This window comes from Arachis ipaensis, chromosome B10 (genome assembly GCF_000816755.2).
Source record: "Arachis ipaensis cultivar K30076 chromosome B10, Araip1.1, whole genome shotgun sequence".
NCBI classification, from domain to species: Eukaryota; Viridiplantae; Streptophyta; class Magnoliopsida; order Fabales; family Fabaceae; genus Arachis; species Arachis ipaensis.
Window position 1 is genome coordinate 126511286 of NC_029794.2, and position 7759 is coordinate 126519044.

At 31.8% G+C, this 7759-nt stretch overlaps 1 long non-coding RNA gene across 1 annotated transcript in view; it reads left to right on the forward strand.

The window, feature by feature from the left end:
* Nucleotides 1-7759, forward strand: part of LOC110268020 — a 24624-nt gene that overhangs the window by 1577 nt on the left and 15288 nt on the right. The window lies entirely within an intron of this gene.

Here is a 7759-nt window from a genome sequence, read left to right on the forward strand (position 1 = left end):
GATTTTTCATTCTCCAAAAAACAAAAATATATTTTAGATAATGATTTTGTTATAATTTATTTTTGAAAATGTTATCTTTTTTAATTTATTTTTGAAATTTTGTTCAGACAGACCTTTTATCTTTTCTAAATCGAATGTTGCCCCTAGTAGAACAATTTAACAAATTATCATGAAGTATGTAACAATCTAATTAAATAATGATTGATTTATTCGATCATCACCAAAGCCACTAATAGCATTTTATGTTAATTAAATTCTTTTTTAATAACTTTCTAGTTTACATTCTAATTTTCTTTGAAAATACTAATCAATTACAACTAAAGATTTTCTTTTGTTTAGCATATATTGTATTTGTTCCTATCCAATATCCATGCATTACAGATCAGAGATATTAAGAAATTACTACTAATGTATTAAAGAACTATTAGTTTGATATAGAGACAGCTTGGAAATCGGAATTATTAGTTTGATATTTATTTTTTCCTGACAAACTGCTATCTTATTTTCAACTCCATAATAATTCATCACTGCTACTATATATTAAAGACAAAGGTTGGAAATCTAAAGCTAGCCCAAATTACAATCAACAAATTAATTATGGGGTCATGCTTAAAATATTTTTTTAAGATGTTTTTTAATAATAAAAAGTTAATATATAATCGATTAAATCGTGTTATTTTTGTCAAAATTAGATTAGTTAAATTGATTTATTCGAAAAATTGATAAACCAAACTTTAAATCGGTCTAAATTAATATTTATTTTTATAGAAAATGACTTTGTTAGTGAGTGAGATAGTTATAGAGTTAGATATAATTTATTGTTCAATTTTTAGAGGAATTAATTAATTTTCTCGAGTCTACTAAAGGTGTATGTTATATAAACTAGCTAGGTCCAAGTTCTTTGCGTGGTATAATTCATTACAGTAATACATTATTCCTTCTCTGTTTTCTCTCTATTCTCTTTTATGCTTCTTGGTACAACCCTAATATGGTATCAAGAGCCTGAAATCTCATAATTTTTTTCTTTTTTCCGTAATCATCTATTCTTTCCTTTGTTCTTCAATATCTGTATTTATTTTCCTTCATCATTTTTCATCAATGGCGTTAGTTCTTGCTGACAATTCTAACAAAGCTTCACTGGTTCCTCTAACTGATAAATTGGCGGAAAATAATTTTTCTACTTGGTCTCAACAAGTTCTTCTCACGATTGAGCTTCTTGAGTTGCAAGATCATCTCGATGGATCTAAAGTCCCTTCAAGACTCAGTACTGATGCCGAAAAAGCCGCAAACACTGAATCACAAACTTTCAAGGAATGGAAGAAGAAGGATATTGCCCTTCTCACTTGGCTTCTTGCCTTAATTTTCGATTTGTTCAAGAACGGAATTATTTAATGCACCTAGTTTCATGAGGCATGGATCATCATTCAGTCCTACTTCACTATCACATCCAAGACCAGAATTCAAAGTCTCAAGTCACAGCTGCGATTTGTAAGAAAAACTGGTTCAGTGAAAGAATATCTTCAGAAATTTCAAAAGCTTGTTGATGCAATCTTCTCAATTGGATATCAACTTCTTGATGATGACCATATCCAAATTATTCTTGATGGTCTTCTAAAAGAATTCTCAGGTTATATCTCATCTGTTATGTCCAGGTTATCTTCCTTTACTGTAGTTGAAGCAGAATCATTTTTGCTAGCATATGAAGATATGCTAGATCGCTTTAAGCGACCAGAAACTGGTATACCCATGGCGAATTTAACTCAGTCATCCATGTTCTTTACTAATAATGGTAGAGGCACGTTTTCTCGTTGTGCCAGAGGTGGTAGATTTGGAAGAGGGGAAAGATTTTCCTCTCCATGCCCTTAATGCCAACTCTGTGGCCGCCTTGGCCATATTGTGCAAACATGTTACTTCCGTTTTGACCAAAGTTTTTAGAATAACTCTTCTCAAAATGCCGCTCAAATCCCCTTTGACAATTCTGTCCCACCACCACCATCTTCCAATTTTCACCAACCTCGCGCATATTACACTGCACCATCATCATCTTCTGTGGCAGAATCTTCATGGTACCCTGATTCGGGTGCAAGCCACCACGTGACTAATGATCGCAACAATCTTATGACTACCAACAATAATGCTCAAGGTCTTGATCTCTTTGTGGATAATGGTCAAGATATTTCTGTCCCTACTATAGGTTCCTCTTTGTTATATGATAGTTCTCATAATATGTATTACAAATTGCATAATCTTCTTCATGCACCAATTATAACACAAAATCTTTTAAGCGTCTCGAAATTTACAGCGGATAATCATGTGTATTTTGAGTTCTGGCCTAACTATTATGTTGTGCGTGATCAAGATTTTCGAAAGCTTCTTCTCCAAGGCACTGTTGAGGGAGGAATTTATAAGCTTCAAGATTTAGTGGTTCCAAGATTGTGTTTGAATAAATCTCTTGTGTTTTCTTTTACTGATTCAAATTCTGGCTCTTGTTATAATAATTTTTGTTTGTCAACAAATTCAGTTGCTGTGTCAAGAAACAAATGTGAGCCCTCTCAAAATGTACATAAATGTATGTCTAAGTCTGTTAACTCCCCAAATTCTGAAGTTAAGAATGCTATTGATGCTAAGTCTGTATATTCTCTGACTTTTGATAATAAAAACGTTGATGTGTCCACTAAATCATCTCCATCTACAACTCATCCTAATGCTATTCATAATAATGATTCATATAATGCTATATCATTGCTATATACTACTCATACTAACGCTCATCATAATAATGACTCTTCCAATGCTATATCCTCTTTAGATACTACTAATACTCATGCTCATTCTATGATTGATCCTTCTAATGCTATTACTTCAGCATATACTACTAATACTAATGCCCATCATAATAATGATTTCTGTACTGCTATTTCTTCTCCTATTGCTTTCAAGTCTATTTTGTGTACATCCAATAATTTTGAAATATGGCATAAAAGACTTGGACATTATGGCATCAAAATTGAACCTGATGTTCTTAAGAAATGTGATATCAAATCTGATTATAATCCTAATACTCATTTGGTATGTGAATTTTATTCTATTTCTAAGATGCACAAACAATCATTTTAAACCTCTGAACACAGTTACACTTCTCCCCTGGAATTGGTCTATGGCGATATTTGGGGACCCTCACCAATAGCTTCTAGAAATGGTTTCAAATACTATGTGTGCTTCGTTGATACTTTCTCTAAATTCACTTAAATTTTTCTATTAACTCATAAGTCTCAAGTTTTAACTGCTTTTCAAAATTTTAAAACTTTAATGGAAGTCCAAACAGATTTCAAATTAAAATCTCTTCAAACCGATCATGACTTAGAATTTTTATCACAAGCTTTTACATGTTTTCTTCAAAATGAAGGTATTGCTCACAGGTTGGCTTGTCCATATACACATGAGCAGCAAGGTAGCGTTGAATGCAAACATAGACATATCACAGAGATGGGATTGTCTATGCTTGCAACAGCTAGCTTACCTTTTCAATTCTGGGAAGATGCCTTCACCATTGTGGCTCATCTTATTAATAGACTACCGACTCCTGTGTTGCAAGCTAAGTCACCTTTTAAGGTTATTTTCCATCAAAAACCAGATTATCAATCATTAAAGATCTTCGGGTATGGATACTACCCTTATTTAAGGCCATACAACAAGAGAAAGATGGATTACAGATCAGAATTGTGTATATTTTTTGGTTATGACAACCAACACAAAGGATATAAATGTATATCAAAATCTGAAAAATTGTACCTTGCTCAACATGTGATCTTTGAAGAAAAATTCTTTTTTTACAATGAGCATTTCAGAGAAACACCAGCATCCTCTCCAAATTCCCAACCATCAAGTACTGCTCCATCTGAAACCCTGATTCCAATTTCCTCATCATTTATACCCATCCCATCACATTCTCAACCTATACATATTGACAACACTATAAATAATATCCCTGTACCTTCTTATACCTCAGACCATCCACCTTCCAACTCAATTCCAATTAATGAAAATGAAGTCCATATCCCTTTTAATAATGCACATATTATTGCCTCTCATCCCACAAATACTCATCAAATGATAACTCGGTCAAAAAATGGCATTACCAAGCCAAAAACCTATATCTCCACAACTACAACTGATCCATATTGCTTGAAAACATTACCAAAAAATGCCAAGCATGCTATGCAGTTTGATCATTGGAAGAAAGCTATGCAAACTAAGTACAATGCTCTTATGAGATGCAAGACATGGTCTCTACAATTTCTTCCACCTAATTCCACAGTAGTGCCTTGTAAATGGGTTTTGCAATAAAGAAAAACTCAGTTGGGGATATATTACGCTACAAGGCACGCCTAGTAGCGAAAGGCTTTCATCAACATGAAAGAATAAATTTTGAGGAAGTCTACAGCCCAGTTATACGACCTCAGACTGTAAGAATTATACTTTTTCTTGTGCTTACTAATGGCTGGCAGATACATCAATTCGACTTTGACAACGCATTTCTAAATGGAATGCTTGCTGAAAACGTTTATATGCATCAGCCTGACCAATTTGCATCATCAGATTTATCTCTGGTATGTAAATTGCATAAAGCTATTTATGGCCTTAAACAGGCTCCAAGGGCATGGTTCAATACTCTTGCTAACACTTTAAAACACTTTGGCTTTGAAAACACAAAATCTGATCACTCTTTATTTGTTAGAAGAACTAATACATCTGTTTTATATTTACTAGCTTATGTGGATAATATTATTCTAACTGGTAGCTCCAATTCTGATATAGCTAGATACTTTAATACTAGAGTTAAATAAAATTTTTTCTTTAAAAGATTTAGGTAAGCTGAGCTACTTTGTTGGATTGGAAGTGAATTATTTAGACAGTAGAAGAGTCTTATTAAGCCAATCCAAATATGCTAGTGAATTGTTGAAGTCAAGAATGTCTAGTTCGAAATCAATGCCCACTCCCATGATTTCATCTCTTAAGCTAACACAAAATGATTCTGATGTCTATAAAGATCCCAAACATTATCGATCTATTATAGGTGCTTTGCGGTATTTGACGATCACTCGTCCAGAATTATCCTATTCCGTTAATAGGGTATCTCAATTCATGCACTCTCCAATTATTAATCATTGGGAAGCTGTCAAGCGTATCCTGCGCTATGTTCAAGGGACGGTAAGTGATGGTTTAGTTTTTCATAAGTATACTGATTATCGTTTGATTTCCTTTGCTGATGCAGACTGGGGAGCCGATTTGGATGATCGGAGATCCATCAGTGGGTACTGTGTGTTCCTGGGAAACAATTTAATATCTTGAAAGAGTGGCAAGCAGTCTAAGGTGTCCAGGTCTTCTACAGAGGCAGAGTATCGAGCACTTGTCACTGCTCAAGAAGAACTCATCTCGTTGCAGCAGTTGTTGCAAGAGCTTTGTATCCCACAGCCTATCCCTCTCACTATTTATTCAGATAGTCAAAGTGCGTGTTTGTTGGCAACAAATCATGCTCTTCACAGCCGATGCAAGCATTTAGAGCTTGATTTACATTTCCTACGTGATAGAGTTAACAGTAAAGAGTTGTATGTGTCAATATACCTGCCGCTGATCAAGTGGGTGATACATTTACTAAGCCCCTTTTCTATTAGCTTAATAAGTTCAAATTCAAACTTAGAGTGATTCAAAATCCACTACTAAGTTTGAGGGGTGGGGTGTTAGTGAGTGAGATAGTTATAGAGTTAGATATAATTTACTATTCAATTTTTAGAGGAATTAATTAATACATTACTCCATTTCTATTCTCTCGATTCTCTTTTATGCTTCTTGGTACAACTGTAATATATTTTATTATTTTTTTTTCAATTTAAAAATCCCAGCTAATTAAGTTGAACATTAGCCGTCATCTCATCATTGATTATTATTATATATTAACAGAGATGAGTTCATTTCTTAATTAATTATGAGTTACGCTAACCTTATAAACTGGTAATAGTAATAATAAGTTTAACGAAGAAATCAATCATTCTATATATATAAAGAATAGACTAATGTGATTCAAACCCTAGACATTATTGTGATTCATTTTCTACCTCAATCTTTATCTTTGTCGGGCATTTCTTGTGTCGGCAAAATACTCCCTAATCTATTTTGTTACTTAAAATGTCAATAATAATTGAATATTATTGACAGTACACCAAATTGTTCGTTCAATAATATATTATTTTTATTTTCATATCACCTTGGATCGCACTGAAAAAGAAAAAAAATCATCAATAGATACATACAACAATTTAGCAGCTCCCTATAATTTAGATAATCACAAGCAGCATATCATATCAATTATTGACTATGTCCTTTCTAATTGCTATTATAAGAGTCGTCATTTTCATCAACAAAAATATAATTACACTGCATATATATTTAATATCACCCTTTACCTAGCTAGCATGAATTGGTTTATTGACTATGTACTAATGTTTTTGTACATTTTTTTATTAAAATGATTATAAGAAGTGAAAAGATACTTACAATTTAAATTTTGAAATACCAATAATTTAAAAAGTTAGAGTGCCTTTGTTTTGTTTTTTTATTTTTCAGTATTTTCTATTTTTAAAATTTTATGAAAAAATAAAAGATAAAAACAAAAATTTATTCACAAAATTTTGAAAAAAAAAATAAAAAAATAAAAACACAAGTCAAAATACATCCCTTTAGATTGGCTTAACAGCCATTAGCTTTTAAACTTTTATCGTTTTTTAATTGATAATAACACTTTATTTCCATATATTATTCTCAAATTATTCTTAACTTTTATGGGTCCTTTCTCATCATCAAGAAAAATAAAATAACGTGGATCACTACAAAAAATTTGTTTAAAAAATTGGCAAAGTTTGTAAGAATAAATAATAATTTTGAAAAAGAATGAAAAAAGAAAATAATAAATATAAAAATAAAAAATAATATAAAAATTTAGCTAGTTGATTTTCTAGTTAACTCGTTTTTGTAAGTTCCACATAAATTTACTTACAAAAACTCACATTTTTGTTAGTTTAAATAACTTAAGTTACCTATCATCACTTTAATTACCCAAGCAATGTTCTTAGGGATATAATTCAATAGAAAACATGAAAATTTCTCCATTTCCCTAACTTAAAATAAATAAGGCATCGAAAAACATGTGGTATCTTGTGATGTTGAAAGAAGTGACCATATGCTTAGACAGATACTCTATGTTTGCAAAGATATATATGTGGGACAAATATTGATCTATTGGTTATAGCTACCTAGTGTGTAAGGACTTTTGGTATATTATTATTATTTTTATTTTTATTTTTTTACCACTTTTCAATATAATTGAAATAAAAAAGAGTAATTGTCAAGCAACAACCAACATATAAATATATATCCATCTTTCTTATAAGATTGTATTGCTATTTGTTATATATATATACCCTACCAATACTAGTTTGTAGCAGTGACAACCTAACTTTTGGGCATGGAAAAATGAAGAATATCAACCTCAATTTGGAAGTGCAAGCGTGTAGGTTTTCTATGTTGAGAAACCGTGATTTTCAATCCAATTCACATGATCTATGTATATATGGCCCAATAGATTTGCTGAAAGGGAAAGGGCCTTTCATTACCACTATTCAACAGTTTATTTCAGTTGTGATTTGTGAACCCTTTTTCTCTAATAATTAAACGATCAGGTCTAACTATCAATAAGTCGATA